The 17,145-nt window shown below is 44.5% G+C and overlaps 1 protein-coding gene across 2 annotated transcripts in view; it reads left to right on the top strand.

Moving 5' to 3' along the window:
* plekhm3 (pleckstrin homology domain containing M3) overlaps window positions 1-17,145 on the top strand; it is a 109,935-nt gene that overhangs the window by 75,062 nt on the left and 17,728 nt on the right. The gene's annotated exons all lie outside the window — the stretch shown is intronic.

Here is a 17,145-nt window from a genome sequence, read left to right as displayed (position 1 = left end):
GATATAAGCAGAGCATTATACAACAACTACTTGCAGTTATATAGCACCTTTAATGTAGTAAACATCCCAAGGCACTTCACAGGAGCGTTTTCAGACAAAATATGAGCCACTTAATGAGCTATTAGGACAGGTGACCAAAAGCTTGGTCAAAGGGGTGTTTTTTAAGGTGCGTCTTAAAGGAGGAGAGGCTTAGGGAGGGAATTCCAGAGCTTGGGGCCTAGGCAGCTGAAAGCATGGCCGCCAATGGTGGGGCAAAGGAAATCGGGGATGCGCGAGATGTTTGCACACAGGCAGTGAAGGGTTATTGCTCCCCCTCTGTGGCAGGGGAGTTGTCACTGGCACTTTGCCACACTATTGATGCGAAAGCCAGTTAATGACAACAGAAAGCCAACAGATTGGTGCTGCAGTTCGTGTAAGTGACTTTAATCAGATGGAAATGTTATATTGCAGGCACAGAGTCCTTTCAGCAGCTTTTCAAAACCCTTTGGGCTGTCCTGTCCTTTTCTGTTCAGATTGTCAGATTGTTTATTTGGGAAACAAGCTCAAACCTGTTCCTCAGTGGTCCCGGTAGGTTGTAGCTTAGTGTGACCTGAATCAAGTCAATAGATCAGATCAGCCTGTGGACATAGGAAGTGGCACATGCAGTCCCCAGAGCAGCAAGTTGCATTGAATGGAACCGTTCACTGTAACTAAAATAACCAAGCTTTTTTGTGATTTAACGTCCAGATCTTGCGTGAACAATCTGTGCAATTAAAAAGGAAGTCAGAGTAATTCTTTGTTAAAATAAAAAGGCTCTACTGGCTTAATGTTGATTTATTTTCCCTGCCAATTTTCTTGCCTCCTGAAGGCGTTGATTTTGTTTTGTTGGCACCCGGCACCACTGTCCATTATCAGCCTGTGCAAACTTTGCCTGAGTGTTGGCAGATTACTCGAGCACATGGGGTTGTGAAAACCGAGCCCGATCTGGTCACCACCCAACGCCGTGCTTCTTCCAACTGGGCTGACTGGACATTTGTTCAGGAGAGGCAACCCTAGCTGATTTTTTTTTTACTCCCTAATCAAGGGCACTGAGGCCAATTGTTGTACCCTTGGCTGCATTTCCTACATTTACAACAGTGACGACACTTAAAGTACTCCATTGGCTGCAAAGCGTTTGGGACATCCTGAGGCTGTGAAAGGCGCTGTAGAAATGCAAGTTCTTTCTTTCCTTCTTTCTACATCAGGAAGGCCTGATCTTAACAGTGATACCTTTTCTTTTTTTATTCTAAGTGAGTATTATAATAGTTGCACTTATTCGTCAAAACACCTCATGGCACTTCACTTGAAGTGCAGCGACTGATATGTAGAGACATATCGCTGCTATTTCTGTACCAGCTACATCCCACAAACAGGAGTGAGATGAATGGCCGGTTGATCTATAATTTTTTTTTTGTTCAGTTAGTTAAAGGAGGGACACTGGCAAAGCTCCCTGTTCCTCGTCAGAAAGTGCCACAGAATCTTTATCATCCACCTGAACAGACTTGTGAAACCTTGGTTGTTTGCATTTGAACTGCCTGACCTGGTTCCTCCCTCAAACAGCAGTCTCCGACAAACCACTCCAGTGACCCGAGCGCATAATCTAGGCTGACACTCCTGTGCAGTACTGAGCAAGTGCTGCACTGTCAGAGGTGTTGTCTGTCAGATTAAACTGAGTCCCTGTCTACCTGCTACGGTGGACATAAATGACACTATTTGAAGAAGAGCAGGGGAGTACAGGTATCCTGGCAAATATTTTTCCTTCAACCAATGCTACCAAAACAGATTATCTGGCCATTTATCTCATTGCTGTTTGTGGAATCTTTGTGTGTAAATTGATTGCTACGTTTCTCTACATTACTGCAGTGACTGGACTTCAAAAGTACTTAATTGGCTGTAAAGTGCTTTGGGACGTCCTGAGGATGTGAAAGGTGTTATAGAAATGCAATTTCTTTTTCTTAATTCTGTAACACATACATCAAATTAAACTGGGGAACCATTTCTGTGATAAAGGTGTTTTAACCCTTTAGGTACCATGGCAGAATTAAAGCAGCTTAATTTTGGTCCCCATGTTTGTCTGACGCAAGGAACACCATTTTACTGCAAATTGTTGTATTGGTGATCAGGCCTCCTCAACTCTGGAACTCCATCACACCTGAACAGTACAGGTGTTTGATAATTCTCCGACATTATATAAAGTGTTCCCAGGGGCAGCAGGACTGAAGCAGAGACCTGCAACCTCTGTGAACTGCTCTCCCTATTTGCTGTACTTTTCCTCCTGCCGCTGCTCCTCATCACTCTGAGATTCCCATAGCTGAAAGTGGGGCTATCTGGTTCTGGGTGTTTAGGTTTAATGGGAGACTTGATGGCAACTCACAAGAAACAACAACTTATATTTATATAACACCGTTAACATAGTAAAATGTCCCAAGGTGCTTCACAGGAGCATAAAATTTGACACTGAGCCACATATATTAGGACAGGTGACCAAAACCTTGGTCGAAGAGGTAGGTTTTAAGGAGGGTCTTAAAGGAGGTGGAGAGGTTTATGGAGGGAATTCCAGAGCTTAGGGCCTAGACAGTTGAAGGCACGGCCACCAATGATGGGACGAAGGAAATTGGGGATGTGCAAGAGGCCAGAATTGGAGGAGCGCAGAGTTCTCGGAGGGTTGTAGGGCTGGAGGAGGTTGCGCAAGACTCACCAAAATGTGGATCTCTGACTGTTGGATCTCCTGAGATCGGGCCATTTATATGGTAGAATATTGTCGATGGCGGGGGTGCCGTGTGTCTGTAGCTAGTCGCACTCCCGCCAGTGTAACATTGCCTTTACCTTGTATGAATGCTGTGGATCACACACACAGTTCTCCCACTGTCCGTGGTGCTCTGCATTATAAGTGACCAAACGGCACCACAAGCTGCCATCAAATCTCCATTTAAAACTAAACCCATGGGGCTGGACTCCCTTTCTCTTGGCTGTGGGAATCAAGGGTATCTAAGCTTGTTATCAGGAGTGACAGGAGGAAAAGTAAGTAGGGCAGAGTGATCTATGGAGTTTGCAGGTCTCCCTTTGACTGCTTAGCACAGTGTAAAAATATCAGTCGCGACAATCCAGTTGCTGCTCGGGTATTGGAGATGACAGTCGTGTGACAAAGTTCTCCACCTTCTTGATGTGGTCACTCAGACACTCTAAAAGCCACTTTTACATTGGCCTTGCTTTAATTCGGACTCGTATCTGTAAGGCAGCTCCCAGCATTTGCAGTAATAAAGCTAGTTCCCTTGTCCCAGTCATTCATGGGTCCACGAATCTCCCACCAGGATAAGAGAGTTGAATTTAGTGATGTGAGCGCCAGGGGCTGGTCTACAGGATCTGAATTAAACCAAGGCCCATATTTTTTTAAAAAGGCAGCTTTATAATTATTCTGAGCTACCCTACTGTACCTGCAGTGTAATCAGGCAGACTCTGATCTTATGAAAGCTGCTTAAGTGTCACGCCACAGGTACAAGGTAAATAGAGGGGGCTTGGTAACATGTATTATGACAACTGCAGATTGGATCCTGTGTACAATCTGAACTGTTTACTGTGATAAAATTCCCTGTTCTGAATTGGCACCAACATAATCCAACTGCACCTCAGAAGGTAGACCTCCTGCTGATGCTTATTTAAGACACGTGTAGATGCATTACGGATATCAACTGGCAACAGGACTTGTACGTTGAATATTGAAGCATTCTTGTTTGACTCCCTCCCTAACATTTCAGGAGGGTGAGTGACCTGTTGGCAATACTGTTAAATGCAGCAAAGCCCTCTTTAAATGCTTTCCTCCCCCTCCCCCCCCCCCCCCAACTCTTCTATTGGAAATGCTAGTCATGGTTGGCGTACACATTCACGGCATCAACGTTCCTCCTGCACCTCGTGTGGGGTGGCTATGTTAATAAAGGAAGGAATCACTGTAATACAGAGAAATGATACTGGGTCAAAAGATCAGGATAATGAAACAGTTTGGGTGGAGATAAGGAATAATAAGGGGAAAAAAACACTAGTGGGCGTAGTATATAGGCCTCCGAACAGTCGCAACTCGGTTGGACGGAGTATCAATCAGGAAATAGTTGAGGCTTGTAATAAGGGAACATCTATAATTATGGGGGATTTTAACTATCATATAAATTGGACGAATCAAATTGGGCAGGGCTGCCTTGAGGATGAGTTCATTGAGTGTATTAGGGATGGGTTTCTTGAGCAGTATGTAACTGAACCAACCAGGGGGCAAGCAACCTTGGATCTGGTCCTGTGTAACGAGACCGGATTAATTAAAAATGTCCTAGTAAAGGATCCCCTTGGAATGACCAATAACATGGTTGAATTCCATATTCAATTAGAGGGTGAGAAGGTTGGATCTCAAACAAGCGTGCTAAGCTTGAATAAAGGAGACTATGAAGTTAATGAGAGTGGAATTGAGTAGAGTGGATTGGGAAAATAGATTAAAGGGTAAGACGATACATGATCAGTGGTGTACATTTAAGGAGTTATTTTACAACTTCCAAAAAAAGTATATTCCACTGAGAAGAAAAGGGTGTAAAAGAAAAGACAGCCATCCGTGGCTAAGTAAAGAAATTAAGGATAGTATTCGACTAAAAACAAGGGCATATAAGGTAGCCAAATCTAGTGGGAGGATAGAGGATTGGGAAAACTTTAAAAGACAGCAAAAAATAACAAAAAGATTGATTAAGAAAGGGAAGATATATTATGAAAGTAAATTAGCAAAAAATATAAAGACAGATAGTAAGAGTTTTTATAGTTATATAAAAAGAAAAATGTTGGTCCCTTAGAGGATGAGACCGGGAAATTAATGGTGGGAAATATGGAGATGGCAAAAACACTGAATAAATATTTTGTATCAGTCTTTACAGTAGAGGACACCAAGAATATCCCAACACTTGACAAGCAGGGGGCTATAGGGGGGGGAGGAGATAAACACGATCAAAATCACTAAGGAAGTGGTACTCGGTAAAATAATGGGACTCAAGGCGGATAAATCACCTGGACCTGATGGCTTACATCCTAGGGTCTTGAGGGAAGTGGCGGTAGGGATTGTGGATGCATTGGTAATAATCTTCCAAAACTCCCTGCACTCAGCAAAGGTCCCGGCAGACTGGAAAACTGCTAATGTAACACCCTTATTTAAAAAGGGCAGCAGACAGAAGGCTGGAAACTATAGACCGGTTAACCTAACATCTGTGGTAGGTAAAATTTTGGAGTCCATTATTAAGGAGACAGTAACAGGACATTTGGATAATCATAATTTAATACGACAAAGTCAGCATGGTTTTATGAAGGGGAAGTCATGTTTGACAAATTTGCTGGAGTTCTTTGAGGAAGTAACATATAGGGTGGATAAAGGTGAACCAGTGGACGTAGTGTATTTAGACTTCCAAAAGGCATTTGACAAGGTGCCACACAAAAGATTCTTGCTTAAGATAAAAAATCACAGGATTGGGGGTAATATTCTGGCATGGATAGAGGATTGGCTATCTAACAGAAGGCAGAGAGTTGGGATAAATGGTTCATTCTCAGACTGGCAATCAGTAACCAGTGGTGTTCCGCAGGGGTCAGTGCTGGGTCCCCAACTCTTTACAATCTATATTAACGATTTGGAGGAGGGGACCGAGTGTAACACATCAAAGTTTGCAGATGATACTAAGATGGGAGGGAAAGTAGTGAGTGAGGAGGACATAAAAAACCTGCAAGGGGACATAGACAGGCTAAGTAAGTGGGCAGAGATTTGGCAGATGGAATACAATACTGGAAAGTGTGAGGTTATGCACTTTGGCAGGAAAAATCGTAGAGCAAGTTATTATCTTAATGGCAAGAAACTTGAAAGTACTGAAGTACAAAGGGATCTGGGGGTCCTGGTGCACGAAACTCAAAAGGTTAGTATGCAGGTGCAGCAAGTGATTAAGAAGGCCAATGGAATGTTGGCTTTCATTGCTAGGGGGATAGAATATAAAAATAGGGAGGTATTGCTTCAGTTGTACAAGGTATTGGTGAGACCGCACCTGGAATACTGCATACAGTTTTGGTGTCCATACTTAAGAAAAGACATACTTGCTCTCGAGTCAGTACAAAGAAGGTTCACTCGATTAATCCCGGGGATGAGGGGATGGACATATGAGGAGAGGTTGAGTAGATTGGAACTCTACTCATTGGAGTTCAGAAGAATGAGAGGCGATCTTATTGAAACATATAAGATTATGAAGGGGTTGGATCGGGTGGATGCAGGGAGGATGTTCCAGATGATGGGTGAAACTAGAACTAGGGGGCATAGTCTTAGAATAAGGGGCTGCTCTTTCAAAACTGAGATGAGGAGGAACTACTTCACTCAGAGGGTGGTAGGTCCATGGAATATGCTGCCCCAAAAAGCTGTCGAAGCTACATCATTACATAAATTTAAAACAGAAATAGACAGTTTCCTAGAAGAAAAGGGAATTAAGGGTTACGGGGAGCGGGCAGGAATTTGGACATGAGTCTAGGTTCGGATAGGTAATGGCCCTGTGGGTAGCGGAGCGGGCCCAGGGGCCGTGTAGCCTGATCCTGCTCCTATTTCGTGTGTCTAATTCTGTTAGATTCAGGAGATAGTCCTGTCATAGTGGATTGGCGGTTAGGATCAGATCAGCCATGATCTTATTGAATGGCGGAGCAGGCTCGAGGGGCCAATTGGCCTACTCCTGCTCTTATGTTCTTATGTCCAAGAGGCCATTCTTCCAGCATGAGCCTAGCTGCTGGGTATCGATAGATGATCAGAGCTGAGCTTGACCCTGTAATCGCCCAACAATCATACACGTGCACTTTCTAACGTGTTACTGGATAGCGAGCAGAAGCCCTGCCCCCCTCCCTCCCTCTGGTGAGATCATCTAACTCAGTACAGACTAGCAATTGAATCTGGGACCATTTGACCATTTAGCAATAAAGTTCGGCTCAGTCCCAGGCATGAACCCCAGTGGTATATCATCAAGAGTTCTCTGCTGGTCTCGTGCATCCCTGATTTTCATCGCTCCACCATAGGTGGATGTGCCTTCAGCTGCCTCGGCCCTAAGCTCTGGAATTCTCGCTGCCTCTCCTCCTTTAAGCCGCTCCTTAAAACCTAACTCTTTGACCACCTGCCCTAATTTCTCTCTGCGGCTCGGTGTCAAGCTTTGTCTGATCACGTTCCTGTGAAGCGCCTTGGGACGCTTTACTACGTTAAAGGCACTATATAAATGCAAGGCATTGTTGTTGAAGGTAAATGGCTATTTTCAGTTTAAAACATTCGCACTTCTAGAGAATGAAATTAGTATGAGAAAATCACAGGAGAGCAAACTGAAAGTGGTACAAGATGTGTTTGGGGACCGTCCTAATTGATAGGCTTCTGCATCCCAGCTCTCTGGCGACACCGCGTTTTTTGGGCTCCTTCCCAGGACAATACTGTGGAGAGCAGGGTCTCGCCTACTGTACTTGAAGGTAAATTGGGATTTTCATTGTCTTACCAGATCACAGCAGGTGAAGTGCTACATGGGAAGCTGTGGGCTGTCAAGCTACATGATTATCCTGCTTCTGTAAATGGTCAGTTTGCCTCAGCACGCATGGCCGAGCCTCCAACCAGCCATGGAAGCTGCTCAGCACCAGAGGCTGCATAAGCATGCCTCTCACGGGAGGGGTCCCCTCTCTTCTCCACCCCCCCCTCCCCCGTCCCCCTCCTCTCCTTTCCTGCTCTGTAACTTCATTATCCCCTATTCAAGACCTGCTTCGCAAGGCAAGATAACTAATTACAGCAATTCAAACTCAACAGGCAGAAAAACGATGCGTGACAGGCCCCTGGAACAATTGTTATTCAGTTTACCCGTCACTGGCTCCCCAAGGCGTTCTGAAGACCTAGTCAGCTTTGAGCTGAAAGAATGGCTGTATCACACGCAGGAGAGGCCGTGATAACAGATTAATGGGAATGGGGGGGTGGGGGGAGCTGATTGCTGCTGTAACTAGTCCACTAAATCAGTACAGCACATTAATTTTATAAGGATGGTACCGGAACTGAGAGGTTATAACTATCAGGAAAGGCTGAATAGGCTGGGCCTCTAGAAAAGAGAAGGGTGGCCTAATAGAGGTATTTTAAGATTATGATGGGATTCGATAAGGTAGATGTAGAGATGATGTTTCCACTTGCGGGTGAGACCAGAACTAGGGGCCATAAATATAAGATACAGGAAACTTTTTTTTATCCGGGACCGGTGTGGTGCCGGTTGATCAAAAAGTCCAGATTACAGAGAGGTATACTTACCAAGGTACGAGAGCCCCATACACGGCCACAGGTGCAGGAGCCCCGGTTACACGGAGCAGATCCAGGAGTCCCTGTTGCACGGCCACAGGTGCAGGAACCCTGGTTACAAGGCCACAGATCCAGGAACCTCGGTTACACGGCCACTAATATATAGTGAAACTTACCTGAACCTACTCCTGAATTTTGCCGGTTAAAAGAGAGTTTCCTGTAGTCACTAAAAAATCCAATAGGGAATTCAGGGGAAACTTCTTTACCCAGAGAGCGGTTAGAATATGGAACTCACTGTCACAGGGCGTGGTTGAAACGGATGGATACATCTAAGGGGAAGCTAGATAAACACATGAGAGAGAAAGGAATAGAAGAATATGCTGCTAGGGTGAGATGAAGAGGAGTGGGAGGAGGCTTGTGTGGAGCATAAGCACCAGCACAGACCAGTTGGGCCGAATGGCCTGTTTCTGTGCTGTAAATACTATGTAATTCTGTGAATGCAATTCTTAACAGGGAAGCCAGTAATACTGAAAGTCCCAGAAACATTGTACATTTTCTTTGCAATGGCCCAAGTCCCCTTTTTAAATTTATAAATAAACAAATTATTCTCGTGCCCTGTTTTTCAGACCTCCGATATTCACGTGTCACTTTCATTTTCTCTGATCCACACATCCTTGGTGAAGTTTATGGTCATTCTAAAGTTGACCCCCACTTTTTTTTTTTGAAAAGGAAATATCTTTATCTTTATTCACTTTGACTCAGAATCTCTTGCTGAACAGAGAACTGAAAATCATTCTCCTCTCTTTAAAAATTACTAGAATTTTGAAATTAACCCAAGGTAAAACAGGCCTGAAGTTTATCAATGGCCTGTATTTTCCGATCCCTATGGGTGGGTACGCACTGTGTACACGGCCGTAGAGACCTCCGTAAGTGCCGGTTTCAGGCATGTGAAGCGCATGCGCTGAAAACCGGCACTTCCGATCTGTCAAGAATCCTCTTGACAGATCGCACACCTGCCCTGGAGAAGGGTCTCTGTGGGTGGAGAGTTCCGCTTTCTGCAGAACCTCCGCCCACTGAAACCCCTTAAAAAAATATTATGCCTGGTAAAAGCAGGCGTAAGGCCTGCTTTTACCAGCATTAGAGTTTTAAAAAAGTTTAAAAAAATAAAAATTTCACTCATTTATAACGTAAAAATACTTTTTAAAAAAGTAAGTTTATTTTTAGCCCCGTAAAAAAACTTGGATTATTTTTTTCAATAAATTAAATTTTTGTTTAAAATATTTAATTTAATGTCATTTTAACTCCTTTTAAAAATGTGATTTAAAAAAAAAAAAAAAATTATTTAATGTTGTAGTGTCTTTTTTCAGGGATTCCCTTCTCCCATTGGCTCGCCTGGCCCACGTGATCCCGGGGACGCTTGCGAACTGCCTGCACCCCTGGGATACCTGGGCCTTTGCGTGCACCAGGAGAGGCCCAGGAGCGGAAGAGTCCGGCACTCGGGTAAGGGCGTAGATTTTTTCCCGATAAGAGGCATCCACACGCAGGATGCCTCTTATTGGAAATTACGGGCCATTCTTTACTTAATCTCATCTAAATCTAATCTACATAACAGTAATTCCACCAGATAGAGTGGGTAGAGTTAGTGTTCAGAGTGGAGGAGAGGTTCTAGTTACATGCACATCTAGTAAACAAATTTAAAAAGGGCTTTTAACAATAACAATGTAGTAAAACGTCCCAAGGTGCTTCACAGGAGTGTTATCGGACAAAACTTGACACCAAGCCACAAACCGATAATAGGACAGGCGACCAAAAGCCTGGTCAAAGGTAGGTTTTAAGGAGCATCTTAAAAGAGAAGAGCGGGGTGGAGAGGTTTAGGGAGGCAATTTCAGAATGTAGGGCCTAGGCAGCTGAAGGCACAGCCGCCAATGGTGGGGTGAAGGAAATCAGGGATGCACAAGAGGCCAGAATCTAAAGTTGCTTTTATACTGCGCTAAGACCTGTACTAGCGGTGTCGGTTGTTAACAATGGATCTCATGCAGCTGGCTACAACTAGAAAGTAAACTTGCTTGGATTTGCTAAGTCTTGTGCAGGAAGACCAGATAAAAACTGAAGTGAATCCCAGTGAGATAACTCTTGGTTTCCTGTGCAGTGCATCAGGTGCGGGTGCTACTATCAGGCAATGAGTTTCATGCAATATAAAAGCAGATTTATGCTTAAATTTGAGTCTTTTTGTTCCTGTTTCAAAAGTGCAGCCTCTGTGCAGCTGTAAGAATCCTCCCTCAATATTGCCACGCATTCCTCTCAGCCTTTTGCACTGCACATCACTGGTGTCTCGTAGCACTCTTGTATTGGGCAAACAAACCCTGCGGGTGGGTCTCGATTTCTTAGTAGGTTGATTTGGAGACACAGTGCTATATTTCCACCTGTATCAAATAGCCAGCAGAAATAGATTGTTGTTTCTCCGTGTGTAATAAGTTTAAAAAAAAAAAAAAAAAAAAAAAAAATTGTTTTCCATTCCAATTTTCAGCCACTCCCCTGAAGGCCTTGACTCTCTAAATTAGTCTTTGGTTTTTCAGGCAGTGATTTCCTTTTGGTATCTTCCCCCAAGTCACCACTAATCGTGTTTGAACCTTGATGGTAAGTATTGGCCAGCTATTCACCAGCAACAACTTGCATTGATATAGTGCCTTTAATGTAGTAAAACATCCCAAGCCACTTCGCAGAATCGTGGTCAAAAAATGGTGGCAGAGACAGAGATGGAAACTTTGGTTAAAGAGATGGGTTTATTCAAGTGCAAAGGACATCACAGCCAATCCCAATCCGGTCCACACGTGCTGTTCCATCAGGGGGTTCCTCTTTAAAGCAATCTGGAGCAGGCCAGGAACCCTGACTGATTTTATTTCTCCCCGCTAATACTGGCATTGAACGGCCAACTGTTGTGTCCTTGACTCCTTGCCACTTCCCAGTAGAGCCCGGGGACTGAACCTGGGACTATCCTGGTCTCTCATTATTTATTCAAATAGACCTTGTTGCAAAATTTTGCAAATTGCCTGTTTTTATTTTACATAATACAGTTTATAGGGATCCTTGCTCAAGCGTAATATTTCTTGGCTCGCCAATTGCACTTTCATCAGGATTCAACTATTCTGCTAACCAATTAATAAAACCCGGCGAGAGGCAGGAGTCTACTTTTTTCCTCATTAATTTACTGAATTTGCCATTAATCACTTGAAGGGACAAGCAGACTGTTTAGATTTTACAATAATTAATTGAAGTGGGAGTCTGGTCAATGTGTCGCCTTTTACAAATGGAGCCTCACCTTCAGGATACCTCTAACAGTCAAGCTGTTGACTGGCCTATAACTTTCCTTCCACGCTTCATGTTGAAGCTCTTGTGTTTTTTTTCCTTCTGCTCGATTTTCTCCCTGTCTTATACAAAGCTGGAAACGTGCAGTTCCGTTGGCACAATGTTGTTGGCCATGGCTCAGTGGGTCGCATACTCACCCCAAGTCAGAAAACTGTGGGTTCAAGTCCGACTCCAGAGACTTGAGCACAAAATAAAGTCTGGCAATCCAGCGCTGCACTGCCGGAGGTGCCGCCTTTAGAATCATAGAAAGTTACAGCACGGAAGGAGGCCATTTCGGCCAATCGTGTCCGCACTGGCCAACAAAGAGCTATCCAGTCTAATCCCACTTCCCAGCTCTTGGTCCGTAGCCCTGCAGGTTGGAGCATCCCAAGTGCACATCCAAGTACTTTTTAAATGTGGTTAGGGTTCCTGCCTCTACCACCCTTTCAGGCAGTGAGTTCCGGACCCCCACAACCCTCTGGGTGAAGAAATTTCCCCTCAAATCCCCTCTAAACCTTCCACCAATTACTTTAAATCTCTGCCCCTGGTTTTTGATCCCTCCGCTAAGGGAAACAAGTCCTTTCTATCCATTTTATCTCTGCCCCTCATAATTTTATACACCTCAATAAGGTCTCCCCTCAGCCTCCTCTGTTCCAAGGAAAACAGACCCAGCCTATCCAGTCTTTCCTCATTGCTAAGATTCTCTACTCCCGGCAACATCCTTGTAAATCTCCTCTGTACCCTTTCTAGTGCAATCACATCTTTCCTGTAATGTGGTGACCAGAACTGCACGCAGTATTCTAGCTGAGGCTTAACTAGTGTTTTATACAGTTGAAGCATAACCCCCCTGCTCTTGTATTCTATGCCATGGCTAATAAAGGCAAACATTCCGTATGTCTTAACCACCTTATCTACCTGGCCTGCTACCTTCAGGGATCTGTGGACATGCACTCCAAGGTCCTTTTGTTCCTCGACACTACTCAGTGTCCTACCATTTAATGTGTATTCCCTTTCCTTGTTAGCCCTCCCAAAATGCATTACCTCACACTTCTCCGGATTGAATTCCATTTGCCACTGTTCTGCCCACCTGACCAATTTATTGATATCTTCCTGCAGTCTATAGCTTCCTTCTTCAGTATCAACCACACAGCTGATTTTAGTATCATCTGCAAACTTCTTAATCATACCCCCTATATTCAAGTCTAGATCATTGATATATACCACAAAAAGAAGGGACCTAGTACTGAGCCCTGCGGAACCCCACTGGAAACAGCCTTCCAGTCACAAAAACACCCATCAACCATTACCCTCTGCTTCCTGTCTCCGAGCAAGTTTTGAATCCAACTTGACACTTTGCCCTGGATCACATGGGCTTTTAACTTCGTGACCAGTCTGCCATGTAGAACCGTATCAAAAGCCTTGCTAAAGTCCATATAAACTACATCAAATGCACTACCCTCATCTACCCTCCTTGTTACCTCAAAAAATTCAATCAAGTTTGTCAGACACGACCTTCCCTTAACAAATCCGTGCTGACTATCCTTGATTAATCCGTGTCTTTCTAAATGAAGATTTATCCTGTCCTTCAGAATTCTTTCCAATAATTTTCCCACCACCGAGGTTAGGCTGACTGGCCTGTAATTACTCGGTCTATCCTTTTCTCCCTTTTTAAACAAGGGTACCACATTAGCAGTCCTACGGCACCACACCCGAAGCCAGAGAGGATTGAAAAATGATGGTCAGGGCCTCTGCTGTTTCCTCTCTTGCTTCACTTAACAGCCTGGGATACATTACATCCAGGCCTGGGGATTTATCCACTTTTAAAGCTGCTAAATCCCTTAATTCTTCCTCTCTCACTGTTTATTTCATCTAATATTTCACACTCCTCCCCCCGATAGCAATGTCTGCTTCGCCCCTCTCCTTTGTGAAAACAGATGCAAAGTATTCATTAAGAACCCTACCGACGTCTCCCGCCACCACACACAGATTACCCTCATGATCTCTAATAGACCCTACCCTTTCTTTCATTATCCTCTTACTCTTAATATATTTATGATGAAACGTTAAACTGAGGCTGCGTCTGCCTTCTCAGATTGATGTAAATGATATCGTGCCACTAGTCGAAGAGGAGCAGGGGAGTTCTCCCCGATGTACTGGCCAATATTTATCCCGCTACCAACATGACTGAAACAGATGATCTGGTTGTTATCACATTGCTGTTTGTGGGATCTTGCTGTGTGCAATTTGACTGCCGCGTTTCCTACATTACAATAGTTACTACAATTCAAAAGTACTTCGTTGGCTGTAAAGCGCTTTGGGACGTCCTGAGGATGTGAAAGGCGCTGTAGAAGTGCGTGGCCTAGAAATTGGGTTTTGGCGCAGCGACGGCTTTAGCGCCGGAAGTTAGTGCCGGAGCTAAGTCGCGCTGGGCGGGCCAAAAATTCACTACTTCTGCGCCCAAACGGCTGCCGGCGCTGCTGAAAGCTGTTAGCGCCTGAAAACTGGCGCTATGCGCTGAATTTCGGCGCTATTCCGGCGCTGCGGCGCCCGCTGCGGTGCGGCAGGTTCGGGAAGTGCAGGCCTCCTCCTTCCCTTAAGGAGGAGCTGCCTGCACCCGGCCGCGGCCCGCGATAATCTTTTTAAAAATGAGCCCGGCACCTCGGACAAGTGCCGGGCTTGCTTCTGTTCCGGGGGGGGGGGGGGGGGGAAGTCCGGGGAGGGAGCTGCGGCCAGGCGGGCGGCGGGAAAGCGGCCGGCTGCCGCGGGGCCTTTAATGCGCCGGCGCAACGTTCTGTAAGGCACCTCTGCCAGAACGTTGCTTGCGGCTGCCACGGGCGAGGCGGCCGCAACTCAATTTCCGAGTTCGGGCGGGTTACCATGGCAACCGGGACGCTGCGCACACCGATGACGTCATCGGTGCCGGCGCAGCGCTACCGGCCTAACGCCGATTTAGGGCCCCTGTCAATTTCAAAACTGGCCATAACTTCGCCGCTAGGCCCTCTAGCGCCTCAAAAGCGGCGCTAAGGCCAGTGAATTTCTAGGCCCAAGTCTTTCTTCATGTAGAATCTCTTTATTGGCAAGGGCCTGAGCTTTATGTCTGATGCTTTAACACAGAAAAGCTGCGTGCAGTATGCACATTAATGCAAATATTCTGGGAAGGTTCAGGATAAGACTGGCTCAGTTCTGTTTTTAAGCACTTCTCATTGTTAATATTCTATCACTCAGCAAAGCAATCTGTCCCACTGGATTCATCAAGCACTAGCTGAGGTCATGAACCCAGCATGTGTATTATAATTGATGCATACAACTTTACTTCTGTCATTTCAGAGTATGACCTTACAAGGTGATCTGCTGTGTACATTATTCTGTAGGATCAGGATGTACGTTCCCTTAACAGCTGAGAGATGGAACTTCATCCAGCAGAAGAAAAGGGAAAAAAAGTACTTTACCGCCAATTAAGTACTTTTGAAGTGTAGTCACTGTTGTAATATAGGAAACGCAGCAGCCAAATTGCGCACAACAAGGCCCCAGAAATCTCTTTTTTAGTGATGTTGGTTGAGGAATAAATATTGGCCAGATCACCGAGGAGAACTCCCCTACTCCTCTTCAAATAGTGCCAGGGGAGCTTTTACGTCCACCTGAGAGGGCAGACGGGGCCTCGGTTTAATGTCTCATCCAAAAGACGGCACCTCCGACAGTGCAGCACTCCCTCCGTACTGCACTAGAGTGTCAGCCTAGATCATGTGCTCAAGTCTCTGGAGTGGGACCCAGGACCTTTTGACTCAGTGGCAAGAGTGCTACCAACTGAGCCATGGCTGACCCCATAAATTGCATTAAAAAATTGAGTTCAGCCTACTTTGTCAGTATCAGAGGAGAGGCCAATGTATGAAACTGAGGCAGAGTTGAGATGGAAGTTGAATTTATTTGTCCCACTTCACAATGGAGACCTATAGGCAAATTGGCTACAGGACAAGCCCAAGTTGTTTGATCTGTAAATTTCCTAAGGTGAGGAAGTTTTGTCCTATGCTAATAAAATTGTATATGATTAAATCATTAATAAATAAACAAGGCGGGGACGACGTGTAAACACTTCATATCTTTAGTTTGGGCACTTTCTAAATGACAGCTGAGCTATGTGCAGTGGGCAGAAATTTTGTAACACTGAGGTACAACCATCACATCTTGAAGGATTGTTACTGTTTATTCAAAAGCCTTGTTGGGTAAAGAACTCTGTTAGAAATATATTGTAGAAAGAAAGAATATTTTAATCCCTTGTGGACTGATTCTATTGCTTTCTAAATATTTGTAACATCAGTAACTTGCTGGTCTTTCCGCTTCTGTGCAATGATCTTTCTTGTAATATGTTGTGTATATGGTCTTTCAAAAGGTGTTTGATAAAGTGCCACATAAATAGACTTGTTAGCAAAATTGAAGCCCATGGGATTTAATGGAGAGTGGCACCGTGAATACAAAAAGCAGACAGTAGTGGCGAACTGTTGTTTTCCAGACTGGAGGAAAGTATACAGTGGTGTTCCCCAGGGGTTGGTATTAGGACCGTTGTTCTTTTTGATATATATTAATGACCTGGACTTTGGTATACAGGGAATCATTTTAAAGTTTGCAGATGACGCAAATCTTGGAAATGTAGTAAACAGTGAGGAGGATAGTAGCAGACTTCAAGAGGACATAGACAGATTGGTGAAATGCACATGTCCGATGAAATTTAATGCAGCAAAGTATGAAGTGATGCATTTGGTAGGAAGAATGAGGAGAGGCAATATAAACTAAATGGTACAATTTTAAAGGGAGAGCAGGAACAGAGCGACTTGGGGGTTCACATACACAAATGTTTGAAGGTGGCAGGATAAGTTGAGAAGGCTGTTTTTATAAAAAAAAAAAAGCATACAGATCCTTGGCTTTATTAATAGAGGAATAGAGTACAAAAGCAAGGAAGTTATGCTTAAATCTTTTTAAAAAACAAAAACAAAACACTGGTTAGGCCTCAGCCAGAGTATAGTGAAATTCTGGGAACCACACTTAAGGAAGGATGTCAAGGCCTTGGAGAGGTTGCAGAGGAGATTTACCAGACTGGTACCATGTGGAGAGACTATAGAAGCTGGGATTGTTCTCCTTAAAGCAGAGGTGAAGTGGAGATTCACCAGAGGAGTTCAAAATTACGAAGTTTTGATTGAGCAATGAGTTTCCACTGGCAGGTGGGTCGGTAACCAGAGGACATGGGAGTTCTGGTTATTAGTTTTAGCTTGAATGTAAAAGTCTAACTGTATGGTATTGTCATTTGGAGGAGACAGGAGAGCATGGTGGGCAGCCCATGTGGTCCTTTATACAGTATGCTGTGGTTAAAAGGTATTGTCCCGTGGCACACTAGGGTTCCCAATCTGCTGAAAGCACAAGTTAAGATTGTTGGAAGAAAGACCGACCAATTAAAGTAGGGCTGGAGGAGGTTGCAGAGATGGAAAAAAGAAAGTCTT

The sequence above is a fragment of the Somniosus microcephalus genome, chromosome 4, assembly GCF_052327205.1.
Source record: "Somniosus microcephalus isolate GS21.2 chromosome 4, FLI_Smic_1.0, whole genome shotgun sequence".
Taxonomy (NCBI): domain Eukaryota; kingdom Metazoa; phylum Chordata; class Chondrichthyes; order Squaliformes; family Somniosidae; genus Somniosus; species Somniosus microcephalus.
Note: the sequence above shows the minus strand (reverse complement) of the source record. Positions and strands in the feature narration are given on the sequence as shown.